At 39.9% G+C, this 25,576-nt stretch overlaps 1 protein-coding gene and 1 pseudogene across 1 annotated transcript in view; one reads left to right on the top strand and one right to left on the bottom strand.

Moving 5' to 3' along the window:
• The window catches only part of LOC149474119 (voltage-gated delayed rectifier potassium channel KCNH8-like), a 625,264-nt gene that overhangs the window by 248,266 nt on the left and 351,422 nt on the right, over positions 1–25,576 (bottom strand). The gene's annotated exons all lie outside the window — the stretch shown is intronic.
• LOC149474120 (U2 spliceosomal RNA) lies at positions 6,617–6,773 on the top strand (annotated as a pseudogene).

Here is a 25,576-nt window from a genome sequence, read left to right on the forward strand (position 1 = left end):
CTAAGTTCACCTTTTCCAGAAAATAGCCTATGTAGTCAAGGGGCAACAGTGGATATTAAAAAACTGTGCAGCTTTGTAAAATGTTCAATAAAAGTATTGCCATACCTGTAGGCCATTGGGGTACCCTTAGAAGCCTAACCTGAAAACTAGTTAGCAAACTCCATGTCATGGCTTGTTACTAAGACACAAAAGCTGTTGGTTTTAACTCCAGCAATGTGGAAGGAAGGAGAGTAACTCAAATTCTGGGAAGCAGTGGTTAGCTTTAATTCAAGCAGATCTTATTTTTATATATATATATATATATATATATATATATATATATATATATATATATATGCTTGAGGTGATTGTAGCCGTATTAGTGCACTTGCGACAGAAACAATTGAGTACCGATGTGATACTTTTTTTATTTGCACTAACATACAATTTTGAGGACAAGCTTTCGGGGGTATGTCCCCTTCTTCAAGGTCCATGCAGTACTACTACAAAGTTTTAGCAGCTAAAGGGGACATACCCCGAAAGCTTGTCCTCAAAATTGTATGTTAGTGCAAATAAAAAAAGTATCACGTCAGTACTCAATTATATATATATATATGAAACATAACTGGGAGACTATACATTCCCTTAAAGTATATGTGAACTCTTACCTGGTAAAACAACCCATTCAGTTTAAAATAGAAATGAAAGGCAAACATGCGTGTTTATAGATATAAAAAACATAAATATCTTTTATTTTCTCTAAAAGTGACCACTTTACCTCTGTGCTCAGCTGCCTAAGGGGTTTAGAGAACTGGGGGTGGAGAAACAGTAGCACACTGAAATTCCCAGTGAATGGCTTTGCAGGGGGCATGTCCGCACAAGTCCTGACCATTGGAGGACAGGCAGACTGTGTTCTGAGCACACCCACAAAACTGACAATGCTGGGATGGATGTGCTCTCATGCCTAGCGTGGTCAGTTGGAAATAGTAAAGCAGGGGGACTGGGAAGATTACCAGGTATTTCACACAAATTAAGAGATAAAACAATACTTTTTAACATAACATGGTACAACAGGTACATATCAGGAATATGAAATGTATCAAACACTTTAAATAAGAAAAAAAAAAAATTCTGAAATGTAAATAAATTTTAAAATATTCATGTACATAATGGGGTTGATTTACTAAAACTGAACAATCTGGTGCAGCTGTGCATGGTAGCCAATCAGCTTCTAACTTCAGCTTGTTCAGTTAAGCTCTGACAAAAAAAACCTGGAAGCTGATTGGTTTCTATAAAGTGCTGCACCAGATTTTGCACTCTGCAGTTTTAGTAAATCAACCCCACAGTCTCTAGCTATTGTATAATGTAAGGTGTTTTCTTTTATTAGTAAAACTTTGACATAATATGGCAGTCAGAAAAAAATGAATATAGTTAACACCGAGTCAAAAGGAAGCTAATTAGATAAAACTTCAGCTTGCCCAAAGACTCGTCAAAAGCCTACATCGATAGGCAATGTGGGGAGGAGTTTACAGTGCTGACGTCACGCCGCTGCACAATTCCGGGTCGGCAGTGGCTGTTTATGTAAGCTGACATCTCTTTGCTTTATTTGTTTTCTACTCTATTGGTTTTTAATAAATACTACACTATTGGAAGCCTTTGCTCCTGGTGAGCTTTATTTTACTACAGCTTGGCTAGACAGAATGACACCCACCAACAGAATCTCATGTCAAGATACATGTGCCTTTGGAATCTTTGTTTAAACACTTGGGTGTTTCTGCTGTTGTAGTGGCAGCCATCATTTCTGGTGAGTCTTCAATTCACTGAGAGACGTGACAACAACTTTGAATTGAATTGTCTTTCTGCAAGCAAGAGTACTTTATGGTGGTGGATGGACGTTATTTAAAAAAAATGTATATATTTTTTTTTTGCACCATTGTCTTCTGATATTATGGACATATATTTGTTTTGACATTTCAGTTTCACTATCATATGTTTGGCATTACACTTTAAGTTTTAGATAGGTAATGTATATTTTAAACTAAGGGGATTCTATGCAAATTAAGGGAAATGATTACACATAGTAAAAGGATTTGCCTGGAGTTATTCTTAAATTTTGTTAAATAGGACAGCTCAGACACTGCACTATAAGTAAGAGTACCACACAGAACGTCTCTGTAAGTAAAAAGTTTTATCCATTGGCTTAAAGAGAATATGGGGTTTTAATATTATTTCTTTTAAAAAATCAACAATTCATTCTTTCCATTTTTAATTAAAAAAATGGTCCCACTTCAATCAGCACCAGGGGATGGATTATCGCTAGCAATTTTGAATGTTACTACAAATGTTAAGCAAATGGAATGGTAATTTAGTCGGATGGAGAATCAGCCTCATGTAAAGTTGGATTCTAGATCTCATGGGTGAAAGAATTACATATTTAACAGACTCTTTATATTTTCCCCCGTCAGTTTTATTAAATATATGCAGACATGAGCTTAAGTTTAATGCCAGTGTATTCAAGTGAGTTGAAAGCATAAAATCCACTGAAAATGACATTGCAATGTTGAAATGTAATGTTGTGCAACTATCATCCGAGGGCTTTATAAAATTCTGCAAAGCAGTTAATCTGTGTTAACTGTACGGAGTATTTTGAAGAATAGCAAAACATGAGGCTTTTTTTATCCTAAATTAAAGTGATCAGTGTTTTCAAACAGAGTAGCAGGGAATCATTAAATATTAGCGAGATTTATTCACTTCTCTACACTTTTATTCGAGCTAGCGTCCACAAAATGCACCAACTCATACCTGTCCCATTTGCTAATTTTATAGCATTGCACAACTTTCTTGAAGGAAAAGGTTTTCTAAATATCCTTCTTCTAAAAAGAATTTCAAAAAATTTTATACCTCATTTTCATTGGTGGAGCTATGCAAATAATGCCTCTATGTCACTTGGCCAAATATAAATCTAGTGCCACTGGTTTATAGTACAAACACAGCCTAAAATTACCAAGCTGTTTATTCTAAATTGTATACAGCTGCTTTAGGTATGTTGGCCATCGTCAGAGCAGTGCGTAGAACCATGTTTCATCAGAGAGGGCTTGGGATCTGGTTATACATTTTAATTCTTTCATTAAACCCCCTATACAGCAGAGATCTTTTGAATATTACCTGGATACTGTATAATCCTTTCAAATTATGTAATTCTTTCCTATGCTATCGAAGACTAATAAAACGTTTTGGCAATGCATAAAGCAGGCAATATGCACACCTGCCCTACCTTTTTATGTGATTAAATTGACTAGGGAATGGGGTCATGGGTGGAATCATAGAGGTCAGGTGCTGGCTTTGGGAACTCTGCACTCACAAATAAAATGTACCAGTTTTACAGCTAATTCATTAAATAAAAAATGCTCATTTTAAAAGTTCATAATCCTTTATTGCTGATAACAGTCTGAAAACAGGAGGATAAACAGTAGCCAATGCATTTTGCAGGCCAAAAAAAATCCCCCTTCTCCAGGGCTTTGGCAAAGTGATCTGCTGAGGTAGATCATACATAGCTTTTACTGTCCTTTAGTTATTTTAGAAAGAATCCTATAAAACATTTGGTCACTTTGCCAAAACCTTTTTTGACCCTCAAAAGGGCTACCATTTATCTTCCTATTGTCACACTGTTATAAGTATTATTATCATTATGGATTCTTAAGATTATTGTTTGGTGCTCTGTTTTCTTATTTCACATAGATTTATCAATTAGGGTTCCCTACTTTGTGGAGAACCCCCTCACTTTGTTGTAGAGCTGCCAAGGTCACTCTATTAAGTCACACCACCACCTTTGTTTGATGATTGATCAGAATCCAGCACCTCTCATCTACTATTTTATACAACCATTTAGTGACCCTGTTTTTTCTCCTTTACGTCTTTAGTGTCTGAAGGAAGGAACTTGGAAGCAAAAACTTCTTCCATATCCCCAAAAGCCAAAGAAGCTGTCCCTGTGTTTCATCTGGTGCCAAAACGCAAGCCATATAGTTTCAATGGGGAAGCCATCATGCCAAGAAGCAGAGCAGACTTGAAGCTTCAGGGAAGGAAAGAAGCATCAGTGACCTAGAAGGAAAGCTATGTGGCAAAGTACTGCTAAATCATCAGTCAAATATATCCTCATTACAATGTTTAGGCAAAGTTGAATATTGGTTTGGAGGATATCAATAACAAATCTCAGTGGATACCTTTAAAGCTCACTAAGTCCCCATTCACACCGGTGCGACTTGTAATGCGATTTGATTGTTTCAAATCACATGACAAGTCACACCCTATTGTCTGCAATGGAAGCATTGTGTCGGGGTGATTCCGACTCCATCGGAGTGGCATAGACCAAAGACTAAGACTCCCTTTAATTGCACATTAATTACACAAAAACCCAGATATCCCTTTGGACATTGTACTCTTGTAACATTGGCCATAGCTTTCAGAAAATTTTCTGGCTTTAGGCTGGACAAAAGAGTATAGAGGAGCACTATATCTAAATATTTTCACATATACTGTATCCCCAGTTGCAATTCCAAAAAAGCATTCCATCAAGCTGATAACATCAGCCCTTCTGAAAAAAACCCCCATAAAATAAAGATCACACTCTAGTAAACTTAAGAGCGTTCTCCTAATGTTTATTAGTATACTTTAAAATAATCAGAGTGAAAAAATGACATATTTGTAGCCTTGATACAAAAGCCACAAGCTCTATGGTTGGTTGACTCTTGCTCGCATACTCACCAAACTCCTCTAGAACCCCTTACATGCTGTAGTGCCATCTACTAGCCTCTACATCACTACTGGACACAGTAATGCCTTAGCTGTTGTTGGAAGGAACTATAGCTGACACTGGGGGATCAGGCACCCGACACTCCCAGAAGTGTCAGATACCAGTGGTGACCCTAACTCTGCTAACAATTGATGACTGGATCACCAGAAAGATAAGTATTTTCTTCTTTTCTTTCCTTTATTAAACCTGAATTGGGATCATGAGCTGACAAAGGTTTTTGATCTCTAAGAAAAACTGTGATTTCTGCACAAATAGATACATAAACTAGTGTTTTTGCTACATTAGACAAAAAGCATTATTGACATGATTGGCATGTCATAGATGCATACTGGCACATAAGTTAATCAAGAGTATCCCTATAGTTACATGATAAATAACTTATATAGTTAAGTGTAGAATAGCCTATTCCAAGTTATGTAATAGAAGAATTCATATCCAAAAGCATTTTTTGTTGTTTTTAAAACAGACACTATTTCAGATAGAAAACTTAGTTACTGTATAATGCAGCACTCAAACTCACTGAGAGAAGACAAAACAAAAAACACAAAAGAAGCCAGCTGGTATAAATTCATAGTGTGACTAACAGGTTTACTGAGCTCCTGACAGTTTTCCTACTCTTTATTAACAAACCTCTGTCTGCTCTGCAGTAAAAATATCTTTAGTGTGGAAACTGCGTTTCCGCATTCTTTAATCCAGTCTTGTGATATCACAGTCAAGGTTCTTTAATCCTTCTGATCTTTGACAAGTCTTTATAATCTTTAGTGCAAAGTTCCATATATTCTTTACACTTAGCAAACATGTGGGAGATGGAATCAATTCACTAAACTGCATTCCTAAATGTGTATTTTTCAAGGATGAGCATGGGCAAGTGTAAAATTAAGTAGAAATGGAGGTTTCAGAATCCTGTTATACAGAATATGGGACATGTCTAGTTACACGTTAGGCAAATAACTAATTCCACATGTGCAAAACATATGTAGACTATCTTATTTGTCAAAAGAGTTGTTATTGTGCTCATCTGGTCTTGTTACTCATACACCTCTGCCAAAATGTCAGATGGATAACTTCACTTTTTCTACTTCAGTGGACTGAAACATCACAATATTGATACCATAATCGCTCTGTTCACTCCTGTCAGCAAGCGTCACCTACTGACTTAATAGAATACTCATAATGCTACCCTTGCTTCTTTCAGTTTACGCCCTGTTGTACTGTTGAGAACAGGAATTTAATATAAAGCAATATTTGGACACTTATATTATCTAACGCCAAAAATACATTAAATTGCATTTCAGTGAATATTCAGCCTTAACTTGGTAAAACTTGGTTAAAAAAGACTGTCCAGAGGACATTGATTAAGAGGGTGGAAAAATAATAAGAAACTGTTTCTAATTTTGACACGCAGTTAAATAAAAAATCCTTCTTGACCCCGATTGGCAATTGGATCAGCTCCTTGCTTCAAAGTATTTCCATATTACCTATTAATATATAATGAAAAAGAAGGTGCTCACTCAACGTCTCTATAAAGCACACTGAGTCTGCCAGAAACTAATTAACTCAAACCCCAAATTCAAAACTGGAGCAATAGTCTCAACGAATATCAATATTCAATATGCATCTCAAAAAGTAAACTGAAGCTGTCCTTTATATTCTATGTTTATTGTACAAATTATAGAACTGGAAAGACACAGGATAAAACCAATGGTAGAATTAATATACTCCATAAGGCTGTTTCCTTACTGGTCAGCTGTCATCAAAACAATGTACAAGAAAACAATCTAATCTGGTTACTTGAAAATATCAGACTCAAGAATGGTAAACTCAATGACAGTTTCTCGGCCTTTTGGCTAAGATCAAGTGTAGTATCTGTTCTTATCAGTGTCCAGTGGGGGTGCTCCCGACCACTCTGTCTTTGTGGGGTTGGTTGGATAGTACCCTCACTGGTATGATGGGGGTCCGGAAGGCTGGACCGGAGGGACAGAAACCGGGGAGCGCCATGATTCGTTCTGGGGCCTCGGGAGTAATTCCTCTGGGAAGGCTGGAAAGACCCAGTACCTCCTGATTTGAGCAAGCTACCTTGGTCTGGCCAGGGGCTGGGGACGCAAAAAGTCCGCAAACTCAGTGCCCCCTGGGGAGACGCGCTCAGGGGTGTCACTAGTAACACTTGGGTGTGGGACCCCACGGTGTGAAAATGACACTTGGCCACTGTTTTTACACATCTTTTTGCACAGCGCCCTAAGGACCAGGCCTTTTGGCTAAGTCCAGGGCAATTTTTGCTATGGGCCTCAGGGCCTGGTCTGTGCACAATTCGGCACGGTACCACTTTTTTATTTTTTCTTTCTCTTTACTTGTTATGCACTTCCCACGTTTGTCATTTTTTTTTGCTCTTATGTGTGTGTTTTTCACGGATGGAGGGTGTGGGTCCTCGGGCCTACCCTGAAGTCTAGGGGGAGGATGTGTGGCCATACGGTTCCTTCCTCCCCTGATCCCTAGGGGACTCTTCTTCGGGAGAGTCCCCTTGCCTAGTACTGGATGTCCGGCTTCGGCTGGGCATAGGGAACGGTGGTCCACCAGGCCTTTTGGCCAGGAGGACCAATTGGGAACCTTGTCCCCGTCAGGAGCTTCGTGCCCCGGGGGATCAGGGTAAGCGGTCCAAGCCCCTTTAGGGGTAGGACACAGCACACCCCTAAGTGCACTTTTTCGTGTGGTGTTTTGCACTTGCACTTTTTTTGTGAACACTTACGGGTTTTTTCGTTATAGTTGCACGTTTGCGGACTTAAAAAAAAAAAAACTCAATGACAGTAGTTGAATAGTAAACAGTGTCCCCTATAACAGATGCCTAACTTAAATCCCTACCGGTTAGATAAGTTGGCAATTTTAAATGAGCAAGTCTCTTTAAAACAGTTAAAGATGATTATTATTACCACCTTTACCAGTATAAAACAGCCTGGAACAGTTCTTTTTTTTCTACATATTTTACTAGAATATTTTACTGCAAAACACCAAAAGATGCCTTCAAAACCATGCTGTTTTTATGTAGTTTTATGAATAATGAACTGATACTACAGTCACATGACAAATTGAGGTGCAAGTAATTGGCCTCTGGGGTAGCCAACTCTGTTTATGATCAATAATATTTTAGGCATAGGTCTGTCCCTAAAGTCTTCCATACATAAGTCAGATATGACTGATAGAGCTGTCGGTCTTCCTCATTCCTGCTTAATAGTATAAACATGGACTGTCCCACTAGTTTTGGTCTCACCACTGCTGATATTATTGTGGTTTACTTGCAAAGTACCTGCAGAATTTGCTTTGAATTATTTAGATCATTAAAGCAATCCTAAAGTTTAAGTTGTTTTTTGTAAAATAATAAACATGTCTATACTTACCTACTGTGTGCAGTGGTTTTGCACAGAGCAGACTGGATCCTACTCTTTGCAGGTCCCCCACAGGCTCTCCTGGCTCCTCCTTTCTGTTGGATGCCCCCATAACAAGCAGCTTGCTATGGGGGTTCCCACTGCTCCATGTGTCCATTCACACTTGGAGCCGTGGCTTGGCACTGCCCCCTCTCTCTCTTCATTGGCTGACTGGCTGCGATTGACAGAAGTGGGAGCCAATAGCTCCCGCTTGCTGTCTCAGCCAATGAGGAGGCAGAGCCGAGGCTGTCATTCACATCGCTGGTTTGCGATGAGGCTCAGGTACGTATTGAGGGAGCTGGGGGAGTCGCTGCACACAGAAGGTTTTTACCTTCATGCACAGAATGCATAAAGGTAAGAACCTTCAGCCTTTAAAACCACTTTAGGCAATACTGGACAAATAAAATTTCAAAAACCGTAAAATCATCATGAGCATTTCTTAACATCAGCTTGAAATTGCTATTTTGAAGAGATCAACAAATAAAATATTATAAACCATTTAACAATCATGAAACAACTTTCTTAAAGACCTTAAAATAAGCGTGTGCTTCGCTCATGGAGAGGAAAGCAAGCCTTAAGCCTCCTTCCCCCTGTAACCCTCTTGAGGGCCGCTGAGCTTTTTGGTCCCCCTAAGCTCTGCGAAGCCAGACAACACACATTTTCCACACTTTCATCCACAGTCAGTAAGCAATCCATGAGCTTGGTTTTTGTTGTTTTACTAAAGGGTTAACAAATTGGATAGGGGAAAGCGGTAATGGGCTGCCCAATTTGATTGCAGAAACAGCAGAATGAGGATGTTTCCCTACTCTAGCAACATTAAAAAAGAAAAAAAAAACCACAAATACTTGACTGCGTTCCAGCCAGAACCATCACAGTCCTTAATAGAATAATCCCAGTTTAGGAGCTCGGTGTCCCCTGAGTGCATTTTTTAGCAATGTGTCAACATGTAGGAGCTCTTGGTCCCCTTAGTGCACAAAATACCAGCACACCTGGCTACAGTATCCAATTCCAGGACGAGGGCTTGGGTAAGCTATGAACTGTCCCCTGAAGACTTGCCAGAACTTGCATCTAGCAGACTGTAGAGGTACTCATGCTATCCTTGTCCAGCATCTGTGGATAGAACTGCTTTCAGGCCTTCCAGCTGGGCTGGTTCCTCTCCAATCATTCCTGGTCGTCCAACCCCGGTGGATTGTAGGACAGTGAAGCTCCCTCCTGCAAGGTCTATTCAGATTCCAGCCTCAGGCCTGGAAGCAGAACCCCTCTCCTCTGGGGCTCCCTCCCAGGCTACGCCACAGCACCTTTCAGCAATCTATCTTCCACCTGACTCCCCTGCTGGCATGGTTCTCTCATATTTATGGGCTAGTCTATCACACTACCAGGGCCTCTTAGCCTGGGATTGGTCAGACTCCCATGAATATGCAAATTGAGGTCTCCACCCTTCTGCCCATTGCCTTCTGAAAGCTTCCATGGACCTCCAAAACTAGTTGGAAGTGATAGAGTCCCAACCTGCTGAGTCACCCAGCCTGACCTCACACGGAACCCACAGTAATTCAGGCTCACTCGCTACAATGAGCCAAAAATAAATTTATCTTACACTAGCTATGTGCTACATATATATTTAAATTTTTTTTTGCTTCCCTGATGCTCTGTTTAGTTCTGTGTAAGCTTCAAGTTGCTTACACAGAGCTGAGGACTCCCTCATGTAAGGGAGTTTACAAAGTTTTATAAAGTTATTATAAAGCTAATATAAAGTTTTATAAAGTTTATTTTATAAATGAATGGTAACACACATTACAATGCACTTTAAAGGCACACCATACAGTGTATTGTGCATTGCGTTGGTTGTGTAAACATGCAGCTTTACCTATTTTTTTTACATTGTGGTGCATTTTAGCCCATTTGTTTTGAGTGGAATGATGCAGCCAACAGGAAAAAAACTGTTGGTTTCAGAGACCATTAATGAGAGCCCCAGAGCCTAAACCCTAACTAATAAATAGCAAATCATAATTACACAAAAATACAAAATCTTTATTTCAATTCGGTCGGGTTTAAGCTCCAGGGCTCTCATTAATGGTCTCTGAAACCAACAGTTTTTTCTTCCTGTTAACCATTACTGTATTATATGCAGCTGGACCCAAGAGCCACACTATTACATTTTTGAGTGAGTGGGAAACCAACAAGGGGTCTTTGTGACTTCTGAATTAATTCCCCTGATTGTAAATTATTATTTTTGAGGAATGTTACAGCACACATCTCTGAGATGTGAATTGGCTCTGACTGTACTGGGCCAAGCAAGAGTGCTGTCAAATGGAGTGAATAAAGTAACGTGAATAAAGTAACAATATACAGTCTTGACCAAAAATATTGACACCCCTGCATTTTTGTCAGATAATGCACCACTTCACTCCGCAAATTGTTGCACTTGCAAATGTTTAGGTATTCTCATGTTTATTTCTTTTGGTTGTATTGGTATGACGCAAAAAAGTGTAGAGATAAAAAGCCAAATCTGACACATTCCACGCAAAACCCCAAAAATTGACTGGACAAAATTATTAGCACCTTCTCAAAATTGTAAGAAATAATTGCAGTCCATATTTTTGATGCTCCTGTAATTTGTAATTAAACTCACCTATATCAGTTAACAGATCTTAATGTTTCCGTGTCCACTGTGCATAACATTGTCAAGAGGTTTACAGTCCATGGCACTGTAGCTAATCTCCCTGGACATGGGCAAAAGAAAAACTTGATCAAAGATTGCAATGGTGGATAAAAAACCTCTATCAACTTCAAGACAAATTTAAGCTGAACTTCAGGCACAGAGTACAACTGTGTCAGCTTGCACTATACATTGCCATCTGAATGAGAAGGGATGCTATGGTAGGAGACCCAGGAGGACCCCACTGCTGACACATAAACATAAAAAAAGCCAGATTACCTGAGAAAGCCAAAATCCTTTTGGGAGAATGTGCTGTGGACAGATGAAAGAAAATTACAGTTTTTTGGTAAAGCCCATCATTCTACTATTTTCAGAAAAAGTAATGAGGCCTTTAAAAAAAATAATACAGTCCCTACAGTCAAACATGGTGGTGGTCCACTGATGTTTTGGGGTTGCTTTGCTGCTTCAGGCACTGGATGTCTTGACAGTGTGCATGGCATTATGAAATCTGAAGACTACCAAAGAATTCTGGGGTGCAATGTAAGGCCCAGTGTCAGAAAATTGGGTTTCCATCAGAGGTCATGGGTCTTACAGCAGGACAATGACCCAAAGCACATGTCAAAAAGCACCCAGAAATGGTTTAGGACAAAGATCTGGAGAGTACTGAACTGGACAGCAATGAGTCCAGATCTCAATCCCATAGAAAACCTGTGGAGAGATCTCAGATCATCAGTTAGGAAAAGGAACCCTTCCAATCTGAGAGACCTGAAGCAGTTGGCAAAAGAAGAGTGGTACAAAATTCCATTAGCGTAATGTAAGAAAATGAATTGATGGCTACAGGAAGTGATTGATTTCAGTTATTTTTCGAAGGGGTGTGCTACCAAATATTAAATTGAGGGTACCGATAATTTTGTCCAGTTCATTTTTGGGGTTTTGCATGGTGTCAGATTTAGCTTTTTGTTTCACTACTTTTTTGTGTCATACCAATACAAACAATAGAAATAAATATGAGAATGCCTAAACATTTGTAATTGCAACAATGTTCTGGGAACAGTGGTGCATTATCTGACAGAAATGTAAGGGCGCCAATATTTTTGGCCATGACTGTATATGAATTTGGCTCATTGATGCTCAATAAGAACATTATTATTGGTTTGTCACATGGCAGATAAGGGGGTGGGGGTCTAGAACAAAGCTCTGAGACTCAGTTGAAGTTCATACTGCACTGAAAGAGTGGACCAGAAATGAAAAGGTCTTTCAAGTGCAAGGAGGCAATTTATTCAAGTATCTCTGTTTACCTCAGAATGCCGACTTTCAGTTTCTAATGTTTGTTTTTAACTAGTTGCCGACCGCAGATAGCCGAATGACGGCTGCACTGCGGCCGGCCAGTTCTGGGTGGGCGTCATATGACGTCCTCCCAGAACGCGCTCTCCTGCGCGCCCCAGGGGGCACGCACCCGGCGATCTCCATGATCGCTGTGTCCTACGGACACAGCTGATCACGTGATGTGGTAAAAGGCCAATCACAGCGGCCTTTTACCACGTGATCAGCGGTGTCCAATGACACGCTGATTACAGGGAAATGCAAGTGCCGGTTCTCGGCTGCACTTTCCTCACGCTGTCAGATCGTGAGGAAAGTACTGCCGAGAACCGGCAGTTGTCAGAGCGAGGATCGGCACCGATCATCAGGGCACTGATGATCAGTGCCCTGATGATCGGTGCCCAGCAGTGCCACCCACAAGTTCCGCCCACCTGTGCCCAGCAGTGCGCCCACTAGCTCCGCCCACCTGTGCCCAGCAGATCACCCACCTGTGCCCACCCACCTGTGCCCACCAGCGCCACCCACCTGTGCCCACCCACCAGTGCCACCCACCAGTGCAGCCCAGCAGTGCTGCCAGTCAGTGCCACCAGTCAGTGCCCAGCGGTTGTGCCAGTCAGTGCCGCCAGTCAGTGCCCAGCAGTGATGCCAGTCAGTGCCGTCTATCAGTACCCATCATCAGTGTCACCTATCAGTGCCGCCTATCAGTGCTGCATATTAGTGCCGCCTATCCGTGACACCTCATTAGTGCTGCCTATCAGTGCCGCCTATCCATGCCACCTCATTAGTACTGCCTATCAGTGCCCTTTAGTGCTGCCTATCAGTGCCCATCAGTGCCGCCTATCAGTGCCCATCAGTGCTGCCTCATCAATGCACATCAGTGAAGGAGAAAAATTACCTGTTTGAAAAATTTTATAATAGAAACAAAGAAACTTTTTTTTCAAATTTTTTGCACTTTTTTTATTTATAGCGCAAAAAGTAAAGCGCCCAGTGGCGATTAAATACCACCAAAAGAAAGCTCTATTTGTGAGAAAAAAATGATCAAAATGTCATATGGGTACAATGTTGCATGACCGCGCAATTGTCAATCAAAGTGCGGCAGCGCTGAAAGCTGAAAATTGGCCTGGTAAATAAGGGGGTATAAGTGCCTGGTAAGCAAGTGGTTAACCAAAAACCACGTGACATTTTTTTTTTGTATCCAATCATTTTTATTAATCATTTCTTTCATTAAAAGATTATACAATACATCGAAAATTGCAAATCTACATTTTCTTAACCCAACCCTTTCCCACCCACTCCCACCCTCACAGACATCAATGCATAAAATACATTATTATATCTCTTCATTAATTATTGCTACAGTTTAGCACCAAACTAGGGGATACATTCCATGATCTCCATATTTCTTTCTGGGTTCCATATTTCTTCATACTTTCCTACACAACCCCTCCTTTCTTATATTGATTTTTCCCTAATTATTGTTCTATCCACCAATTTTAACCAGTCTTCACAGCTAGGGGGTACCGAGGATATCCACCTCTGGGTAATCAATTTTCTGGCCAAATACAGACATCTCTGCACTTCCAGCTGCACCGGATATGACATTCCATAATTTCCCATAATCCCAAGTATACACAACTTGGGCTCCATCTCTAATGTTAAACCAACCACCCATCCTTTTGTTTCAATCACCTTTCTCAATATATATATATAATCTGGGACACCTCCAGATCATCTGGAAAAAATTTCCCACCTGATCCCCACACCTGGGACAATGTGCATCTGGACACCTCCAAAACAAAAACAATTTCCTTGGTGTAAGGTATGTTTCATGAATAATGAAAATCTGTGTCAACTTTTGTGTGGGGGACAGTGATACTAAATCCACCGATTTTAAAACATGCTTCCATTGCTCATCCGTTAATTTACCTACATCTTCTTCCAATTTAACTCTACATGGTAGTTCTATATCCTTATCCAAGGCCAATAATTGTATATTTGTATACAGCTTTGATATTAACCCTTTGTTAGATGGAGCATTTATTAACAGAGGGGCATCACTCCACTCTATTTTCTTTACCTTAAACTGAGCTGTGAAAGCATGCCTCAACTGTAGAAATTGATAGAAACATTGATTGGAGAGCCCAAATTCCTCTCTCAATCCCTCAAAGGTTTTCATTCCCCTAGGTGTGTATAACTGTGCTAAATACACAATTCCCTCCTGTTTCCAATCATTGAAGTTCTCTAGTTTTTCAAGCTCTGATAGGTTTTTATTTTCTCATATCTGCGTATATTCCATAAACCCCATGTACCCAAATAGCGCTCGTATTATTCGCCATAATTTCAGCATCAGTTTAATTGTTGGGGATTGTCTTTCCGTCTTTAAGGATTCCGCCTCCAACACCTCTACTAAAGTAAGGTGGGGTGTACAAAGTAACAACATATGTATACTATGATCCCTGTTTCCCCCACCTAGTCCACAACCTTCCAAATGCTAAAGTTGTGCTGCCAAAAAATAACTCCAAGGGTGTGGCACTGCCAATCCTCATCTATCTTTAGGGAGCTGCAATACCCAAAGATGTATTCTAGCCTGCCCCCCCCCCCCCCCGTTCCACACCAATTCCCTGAATAGAGTATCTATTTTCCTGAACCACTTTCCTGTAATCCATACAGGTGAATTATGCAAAATATATAAAAGGTGGGGTAGCCATACCATTTTAATCAAACCAAATCGTCCCACCATTAAGAGAATTTGGCACCATGTTTTACACTTCTCTTTAAATTTTCCTAACAAGGGCACGAAGTTATTCAAAATATATGTTTTAGGATTTGCTGTTACTTTTATACCTAAGTACCTAAAGCTTTCTACATCCCTGCCTTGTCCCTCGTGCCAGTGAAAAATACTCCGATAACCCATTATTAATTCTCACTCTTGCCTTGGGGGTATTATAGAGCAACCGCACCCACTTCATGAACTCCAGACCAAATTTAAACGCTGACATTAACTGCCACAAATAACTCCACTCCACACTATCAAATGCTTTAGCAGCATCTAGGGAGAGAATAGCTCTTGAACCTTCCTCCTCTGTTGGAATTTGCAGATTTAAGAATACCACTCCTAATATTCAATGCCGTGGATCTCCCTGGGATAAACCCAGATTTATCCAGATGAACCAATGTATGTACTATTTTTCCTAATCTAGTGGCTAACACTTTTGCTAACAACTTAACATCCGCACACAACAAAGATATTGGTCTATATCAGGGGTAGGCAACCTGCGGCTCTCTAGCTGTTGCAGGACTACAAGTTCCATCATGCCTCTGCAAGTCATAGCTGTCACTGTCAGTTTTGTAACATTGCAATGCCTCATGGGAAATGTAGTTCCACAACAGATAGAGAGCTACAGGTTGCCTACCCCTGGTCTATACGATGAGGGCTGTAGGGGCTCCTTTCCCTCTTTATGTAGCATTATTGTGGCTTCCGTCATAGATGTTGGCAATACTTCCCTCTCAAATGCTCCATTTAACACCTGTAAGAGTTCTGGAAGTAAGACTTCCCCATAATGTTTATATATTTCTATTGGTAACCCATATGAGCCTGGAGTTTTGTGATTGGTGGAAGTTAAAACTGAGTTTTGCAATTCCTCTATGGTAATGGAAGCTTCCAACATATCTCTATCCCCATTTGACAGGGTTGGGATCTATAAACCTTGAATAAATTTTTCCATATCCTAGTTCCCCTCCTCTATTTTAGAGATATACATATCTAAGAGATAATTTTTAAAGACATCTATCTCATTTGGGCACATAGTGACCCTCCCAGTCCCGGTCCAACTGAGGTCACCGTATTAACCGTGCCCTCCTGAGTCCTTGCTAGGAGGACCAATATGCGCCCTGTATTTTTACCTTCATACCATTTTTGTTTCATAGAAAAACTTTTGTTTTCAGCCCTTGCCAAGGAAATTGTACTATACATCTGTTGCGTTTTCTTCCATCTCTCTAAATTATCATTAACTGGGTCTTCTATATACATTCTCTCAACTTCTACCACCCCTTTCACAATTGACTGTTCCCAATCCCTAGTAGTTTTTTTTTATGACATGTTTGCTTTAAAGATGATCATGATCTTTGATCACTGAAATTCTATAGTGTACTCTGCTATATGTTATTTCATTGAAAAACAAATCTGCATCATAAGCAGATAACGGGATGATTATGGTAAATTGACAGTGTAGTGCTCTTTGGTTGTCTTTTTCACTTTTCAATCCATAGATAGGAATTGAAATTGTGTTAATTTTAAGTGCCCTAAACCACAGCAGACAGCTGTAAGTGTACCTACATGTAGGGTCATATAGTTTGTAGTGTCCTTCGAAATAACTTCAATCATACCTCAGAACTGAGCCATCTTTGTGATACACAACTTTACTGATGACTAGTGAGGCCCAGGAGAAAGCAGGGGGCATTCACTAGCAGAACTTCAGAAAGCTGCCATTTATATACTAGAGCTTCATGAGTTTAAGGACTCCTTGGGATCTCTACAAGGTATGTGACCATAAGTCCTCATGCACACTGGATGTTTTTAGAGCTGCTGTTTTTGGTGTTTTGCATTTTTTCCTACAGCCAGTAAACTCCCCAACATGTTATCCTATGGGGTTTATTTACTAAAGCTGGAGAGTCCAAAATCAGACTCCCTTCTGCATAGAAACCAATCAGCTTCTAACCTCAGCTTGTTCAATGAAGCTTTGGCAATGAAACCTGGAAGCTGATTGGTTTCTATGCAGAAGGGAGTCTGATTTTGGACTCTCCAGCTTTAGTAAATAAACCCCTATGTGTCCATGTGATCAGGCTTTGATCAGCGTACTTTGGCCAGGGTTTTTTATTATTGGCTTGAATACAAACCCAGAACTAATGGGTTTCTAGAGGAATTTTTTAGCTGCAAAAACAGTCTAATGCTGGTAAACACAGTAAAACACGGCAAACTTGTGTTTTGGGGCTTTTTTTTAGCAACAATTTTTTTTTTTTTTAACGTGATTTTATACAACTAACGCTATCAGCGTTTTTTAAATGCCCAGTGTGCATGAGGACTAAGTATAGTCTGAAATTTGACCTGAACATTAACATTAACATTCAGTGTTAGAAAGTTATAATATAACAATACAATCACATGTTCACTTTAATTACCCATTATTTTCTATACAATGCTGTCCCTGCACCTCATAGTATGCAATGTAGCTATTTTCTTGCCTGCCCTATTCCCTTTGCTCACCTACCCCCTGCTTCAGTGTAGAAGAAAATATATCATCCTAGCTCCTTCTCTTTGACCAATTTAGCGCAATAGTGCACTCCATGGTGCCAGTTCCCCTATATTTTTATAACACTTAGCGTTTTGTGCAGTATGTTATTAAACCTCTAGCACATCACTGACAAGGAAAGTTGCCTTTAAGCTATTGGGATTCCTTACATTTATGTCTTTGAGTAAATTTTTTCCCCATCTCAAGATCTGTTTTACAAGCTGTTACATAGGCCATTACACCTGGAGAAATTCACTGAATGCAACACTTGATACATATTTGTATTCTTTCAGTGTTTGTTCTTCCAGCTCTGGACTTCCCTTTTCAGTGTCTGACAGTACAACTAGGAGATAACTAGCATAGTCATCCCATATGATATTCCCATAAGTTTCGCTTGTACAGAGTAGCATTATTTATTAATTTCCTTGTCAGTTAGTAGCCAGAAGGAAGCAAAGGTTTAAGATCTCTGCGAGAATGCCTTTATTCCATTGTTCATTTGTATTCTGTATCTGTCACAGTTTGGGATATGATGGATAGAAAAAAAAAGTAGTGAAAGATATTGGGCAAAGCAACTGAGCTGCCATATGGCAGATTTTTAGGTATTTAGATAGCTAGCCCCAGTAGTAATTTAAGACCCGCTGTGTGATCCTATTGCCTTTTTCACTATTATCACCCAGCTGACTGGACAATATTACAGTTGCTTTAGACTTGCTACCACTATAGAACTGATCTGAATGAGATAAAGAGATACTTTTACCAAAATAGTGTTATATTTCTTCTATATGTTGATATGATATCTGTCACATGCCAGTTTTAATTACAAAATGAGCACCTAGTGAAAGTCTTTCCTCCACAATTCTAAAAATAATAAAAGTGTACAATTACTGCATAACAACCTGTAACAGCAATCAATACTGTGAAACAATGCAGTATATGCTGAACTAGAACTACATGTTTACTATATAACCCAACAGCAAGTATGGTCTGCCAAAATCAATACTTTGTTCATGATTCAACACCCTTTATTTACAGATCTGTGTCCATACACAGCTTGAGGGAAAAAAACAAAGTGAAAAATAGTAATGCTGCTGCTAGAAAAAAAACCATAATTCGCTATGGCATAAAGCAATACTGAATAGTATATGGACTCTGCCTTAAGTTGGAATGCCCCTAATTCATATTTAGTGTTAACTACCAGACTGTAGCAAGACTGAACTTTGTTTCTTAGATTTTCTGGCTCTGTTGGGTTTCTCCTAAGCCCAATGATTTTGATTGCTTCTGCCTGCTACTGTTGAGTGTTCTCCTGTTGGTAAAGCAAGAAGATACAATGTATTTAGTTAGGAATATTTATTTTGCCATGACTAATGAAAAGGCAGGAGAAAGAAATAAATATGTGGGGAGACCTTCTAGAAAAGTCCCGGGCCTTAACTGGAGAGGATGTGTATTGAAAGGTCTTTTGCCTCCCAGGCCTTTTGTCTAGGGAAAAGCGGAGTCCTCCCAGGTCTGCTGCCTGGAGAGGGTATAGTTGCAGTTCATGCAACTCAGATCACTTGTCTGGGTAAGGAACAGGAAGACTATCCCTCTTTAGTAAACTGCCTGTTTGGGTCTAAAGGTCAACAACTGTCGTGTGAGAGAGTCTGAAGTTACTTATTGTAGCTGTCCATCTAGCCTACCAAATCTGCATTAGCCTGTAGCAAAGGTTAAAGATAATACAAGATACTGCTGAGTGGAGATAATCTTGGACAAGTAAGCTAATAAAGGAGCAAAAAGGAGATTGATGGAGTAGATGTCTGTCTGTTTGCCACCGTTGATGGGTGGATAATGGCAAACCACTAGCAGGAAGGCTGGGAAGCCTGATAAAATCCAGCCACTCCTTTGGGGGCCATTGCTACAATATTAAACAAGATCCCATGGCTGTGTCTAACATAACATATAGCTGTCACTTGTAGTTTAAGGTCATGTTGGTTTTCTCTGTTCAGCAGTGGGGCATGACATTTAGATACAGATTAGATGTTTTTCATTATGCCTTAACTGGTGGGCTTGAGGGCCTTCTAATCTCAATAACTTTTGTTTGTGTGAAATATTCTCTGGTACCTAGGTGCAGGGCTGGGACAAGGGGTGGGCAGTAGGGACAGCTGCCCTGGGCAAGGTGGCATCATGTAAAGTGGGGGGGCACCACATGTAGAGTTCCTACCTACAAGTTGTTAGGAGTAGTGATGGCAGCTTCCCTACTTCTGTCAGCTTAGTGTTGGAGGAGAAAAGCCAGACATGGCGAGTAGGAGAGAGCTGGGAGGAAGTACGGGTTTTGCTCTCTCTTCTCTCCAGCTCCTTCTCCTGCCAATACATCTCTCCTGGATCTGGACTTCCGGATTTCCACTGTACAGTGTTTGTTTACCCAACCCATCTCCTTCCAGCAAAGAATGGGGATAGGGGGTGGGTAAACATATTGCACACAGTGGTGATCTGCAGCAGCCAACATATGTCCCCACTGGCTGTCTGTCCAAACTGTTAAGTCAGCTTCCCCTAGGCGCCTTCCCAACTCTGATTGTTTTAGGAATGCAGAATTTTGGAGGGGAGAGGGTTTGTGCTGGGGGAGTAACTATAGGGGTGAGGGGGTGCTATGAGGGGTGATTTGGTGGGATTGGTGCTGTGGGAGGGATCTGTGCTAGTAGGGGGACTTGTGTCAGGAAGGGGTATATGTGTTACGAAGGAGGATTTGTGCTAGTATTTGTGCTGGGAGAGGGGGTTTTGGAAGAAGGGAAATGAAAAGGGGAAATTTGAGGGATAGAGAATTTTTGCAAGAAGGGAGGATTTGGGAAGGGAGAAGATTTGTGCTGGGTTGGGGATTTCCATGGGGGGGGGGGGGGGGGGTTCTTGTTTGAGATTAATTTTGACTTGCAAATGCTCATACATTTTGGGGTAGATGGGGCACTACTTGGCATCTTCACCCTGGTGCTTGATGACCTTGTCCCAGAACTGCCTAAGTGTTTTGTACCTATAGTCCCCTGTCATCTGTCTTAGTTTTTTTTTATTCCCACAGGCATTTAGAGGTTTTTGTGCTCACAGCTCTCTGGTGTCTTTGTGAATGTGAGAAATCTGTAGTTGGCTCTTAAAATTGAAGATTCATTGAAGTTTTAAACCATTTGCGATCATACACTCAGACTTCAGATTCTGGGCAATCCTTCCACTGAACTGAATCTCAAAGGTGGCTCTGTTTAACTTTAAGCAGTGATGTTAGATATTTTTGTCCATAGTTTGTAGAAATTCATTTGATTAATTTTTTATATAAACCTTTGCATTTAATATACTTTTGAAATGCTAAGGTGGTCGTTCTTTTTGGCAAGTCTAATTTTAATAAATCATTTACTAGATAATAGCTAAGTGAATGTTCATTCACTGAGCAATGTACTCAGAGGTCTAGTGCTACTATTAGTTATTTAAGAGAATGCTGTTGATTTAGTAAAAGGCAAAAACACTGTTCTTCACTGTAAGTGAATCTGCGCTCTGCAAGGAGATTTTCCCCAGAGCTTAGTGAATGTTAAAAGCTTCACCTTGCAAAGAATACCCAATAACATGCAAGGAAAACAAAAAGGAAGCTTGTAGAATGATTGGATGAAGGAAGTCAGCAGTGCTTCACCTCATCCACAAACCTCTGGGGATAATTGCTTTGCAGAGTGCAAGTGCGCCTGCAAAGTTAACAGTCTACGGTATGTGCCTTTAGTAAATCATCCCCAATGTGTTGGTAAATTTGCAAGGCAAAAACATGCCTAATTGCCATGCTACACATGTGAGCAGAAGTTTGCCAACATTGCAATGCATAACAGTTTGAATCTGCTATCCTTGAAAACATCCTAATCACTGCAGCTGGCAATTACAGATGAAAAGTGTTGTACCTAGCATAGTTTTTATTAATTTTTTTCAGTTTTCCTCATGGTTCACAGGACATGACTTTGCACAATTGTAATGAATCCAGCTGATGGAGTAAATGCTAATACAGATATTCTGCTACAATGTTCTTTGTATATAAATGAGCCATTTTTGCACTGGAAGCTTTATTTGAGAAATGGCAAAATGAATTTCTCGATGTTGAACTGGGGAATAAAATAATGGAAGGCTATCTAAAAATCCATGAATGTACCATCAATGAAACATGGAGAGAAACTGAATTCAAGCTGATCCATAAAGCATATATTCCGTTTCTCCCTACAAATTCAACAACTCCCTCTTCATCATGCCCACAATGCAGCCCCCCAAGCTTTCGCTGTCTCATAGATTCTGGCAATGCCCTCCATTCTCTTCTTTTTGGGACCAAATAATCAAACTTGTGTATAGTCTAACAGGCCTGTGCATCCTAAAAACACCTCTTTTACTGTTATTCAGCCACAGCGCAGCCAAACAGACTATCCCTTGCTATGCAAGCAAAAAAAAATTGAGCAATGGATTCACCTCTGCCTCATGGCATCAAGAAAAGCCATCCTAAAAACCACTGCTTCCCCCCTACCATTTCAGTGATCAAAAAAGAACTCACGATTTTTCTCTATAGAGAGAAACTGGATGCAGAAATTCAGTATTACACTCCCACCAAAAAGGTTCTTTAGGAGATGGCGCTCTTATATTGAATATACCTTCTCCTCTGAAAATAGTGTAGTTGATGACATCAGTTCAATACACGAAATGGTACCTTAAGGCCTCTCTGACACAAGAGGGAGAGTTAGTCAAGCATCATTTGTGGGTTCAGCTTCCAAGCGCAGGAGTGGACTTATTCACTTTATGCTTGGAACTCTCTGACCCACTCCCTAGGCAGATTAAAGATCCCAGCTTCCTGACTTGTATTTTCAACCTATTTTTCCATGTTGCATACACCCCTGTCCTTTCTGTTTGACCTGTGTTCCTGGGGGACTGACCAACCCCATCGTCCTCAGTTATATATAACATATTGTGGTCGTTCATTTAGAAGCATAGACCAGACTGACAACTGTAAACAGCTTCCTAATAAGTGTTCTGCAAGTGTAAGATATATTACTAACCAGTTAAGCGTCATCCAAACTATAGGTTGGTCTTCATTTTCTGTACCATAGTATGCCATGATTATCTTCGACTATGATGTGTATTTATACAGTGTTTGTATATATTTGCAATAAAAAAAGAGCCAATTTTGATTGCATACGTCATTCAATATTTGAAGAACTCATGCCATATATAACATATTATAATAGAAGATGGTAACATTATTCAGTGGAGCTACTATTTAACCACTTCAATACCGAGCACTTTCACCCCCTTCCTGCCCAGGCCAATTATCAGCTTTGAGCATTGTCTCATTTTGAATGACAATTGTGCAGTCATGCAACACTGTACCCATATTAAATTTTTATCATTTTTTTCACACATATAGAGCTTTCTTTTGCTGGTATTTATTCACCATTGGGTTTTCTATTTTTTCCTAAATAAACAAAAAAAAACCAACAAACCTTTTTCTTTGTTTTTGTTATAACATTTTGCAAATAAATAATCTTTCTTCATAAATTTAGGCCAAACTGTATTCTGCTATATTTCTTTGGTGAAAATAACCCAAATCAGTGTGAATTATGTCGTTAGTATGAAAGTTATGGAGTTCACAAAGTGTGGGTTATATATCTGAAAATTGATCAATTCTGATGTACTGACAGCCTCATCTCATTGCATTCCTCGAGGCTGGAAAATGCCAGGACAGGACAGTACAAATATCCCCCAAATGACCCCTTTTTGGAAAGTAGACAGTCCTAGGTATTTAATAAGAGGCATGGCAAGGTGTTGAAGTTGTTATTTTTTGTTACAATTTTTTGGGAAATGAAGACTTTTTTTTTAAATACTGTCACCAGTGCAGTACACTGTCATCATAAAATTGGTGTGGCAGTGATCAGGGACACTGACTGGTGACAGTATGCAAAAAAAAGTAATAATTTTGTAATATATATTTTTTTAAAGATTTTTTTTTACATACTGTGACCAGAGCAATACAGTGTTACTACAGTAACACTGTTCTACTCTGGGGAAGTGATCAGGATTTTTTTTTTGTTTTTATACAGTATGATTGCAATGTCATAATGTGCTGGTATGCATTGCATACCAGCACATTATGTGAAACTTACCTTAAAACGAAGCCCTTGAGTGGCACGCTGTCACCGCTGACAGGACTTCCATCTTCACCCAATCCTTCTCTAGGGTTCGCAGACTCTGGCAGCTTGAATGGCCAAGCCACGATGACATCACTGCGCGGGAGTCACTGTTTATAGCACACAGCTCTGAAGAAATGGCATGGGCATGCAGTTCCTTCAGAGCGCATGCACCGGTGCTGCTACACAAGTCAATATCTCCTAAACAGTGCATGTTTAAGAGATATTTGCAGTACCTACAGGTAAGCCTTATTATAGGGTTACCTATAGGTGCAAGTAAACAAACAGAGTTTACTACCACTTTAAGGCATACGCATAGCACTTTTTTTTTATAAATAGACCTCTATGTCTTCTCTGCAGTAAAGGATGCTTACTTGGCTACTGCAGAAGAAGACCGGGCAGCAAAGTTGGCGCAAGCAAAGAAATAGGGGGGAGGTGAGTATAGTTCTTTGCTGCATTCTCAAGTTACATTGTTCCCAAATACTGCTAAGGGCTTCAGAAATCCTCCCTTCTCTTTTATGTAGTCCTGTCCTAGGATGAGAGTGTTGCATCTTCATACATACAGCACTGGCAGAATAATAAAGTGAAAATAAAGCTAAATGAGCCAAAAAAAGGAAACAAATATGCCACCACATTTACATCCCAGAGCCACGGGAGACGGCTGCTTATATTGAAACGCGTCGAAAGGAGCATTCCCTGTGACATCCCTACATACAGTTTACCGGAAGTTGATGCTGACTCTGCCGATTTGGTGACTATGACGATACGCATATGCTTTTTGGTGTCTGCAAGTGTGTTTTTTGCAAATTAAATGGTGTTTATGATATCTACGCTATATTTACATGTGTGTATAGGCCTTTTTATACTCATCTTTCATCTGTGGAACAGTGCTGGACATTAGCATTTGGATTGGAGCGGAGAGTTGCCACTGTGATTTAGCAATTTGAGTGTTTACTGATCACTCTGTATAAGGGGTACATTTAGTAAGCCTGCATCTTGCCTTCACTGTGGTGTTGGGTAACACTGGTGTCTGAGATTTTGGAGCGTTCCTCTTAAAGGAGGACTATTTCCTTACTGCTACCTAATTTTTTCACTTGAGCCTTTTTATTATTACACCTATTAAACTGCTTTTTTCTCTCACACATGATAATATTTTTGACATATTGTTTTGCATTTATTTTCTTTTTTTTTTAAATGTTACAGAGCAACACTTATTATTCATGTATGAAGAGCATAGTCACCCACTGACATGAGAGATCTTGGTGGCTGAACAGCCGTTTGCTCCCCAAGCAGTGAGGGATGGGCCACAGGCTATGCTTAAGCCTTTGCAAACATACTTTCAGCAAGTCAATATTTGTAGAAGATTGTCTAAAGGCTCTGGGCAAGCTTTGAAGTGGATTACCAAAACACTGCCAGTAATTTCTAGCCCTGCTTTTAGTTTCCTGTTTGTTTAGTACAGCCACTTTAAATGCTTGTTTATTTGTGAGAAAAGTAAGTAATATTTTAATTAGATGTATGTATTAACTTAATTGAGTTTTTCTAAAAACTAGTTGGAAAGACATACGGTAGTTTTAGTATATGGTTTGCTATGATGTAATACATTTACATACAATTCAGACATAAATATTATGGGCCCAGCTTTACACTGTGATAAGGATTTTTTTAGACATGTGACTGTATTTTTTTAACATAATTATAAAGTATAAAATATAATTGACAGCTGAAAATGACCCACTTTTTTTGAAAACAAGAATATTGTACATTCACATCAGTCCCTAACCCTCAAGGGGCATACAATATAAGGTCTCTAACTTACATTCATATGTATACAAACTAGGGCCAATTTAGACAGGATCCAATTAACCTACCAGCATGCCTTTGGAGTGTAGAGGAAACCAGAGTATTCCGAGGAAACCCACACAAGCACAGGGAGACCATGCAAACTCCAGGCA

This window comes from Staurois parvus, unplaced genomic scaffold, assembly GCF_062004578.1.
Source record: "Staurois parvus isolate SC_StPar_1 unplaced genomic scaffold, SC_StPar_1.0 ptg000011l, whole genome shotgun sequence".
Lineage (NCBI taxonomy): Eukaryota > Metazoa > Chordata > Amphibia > Anura > Ranidae > Staurois > Staurois parvus.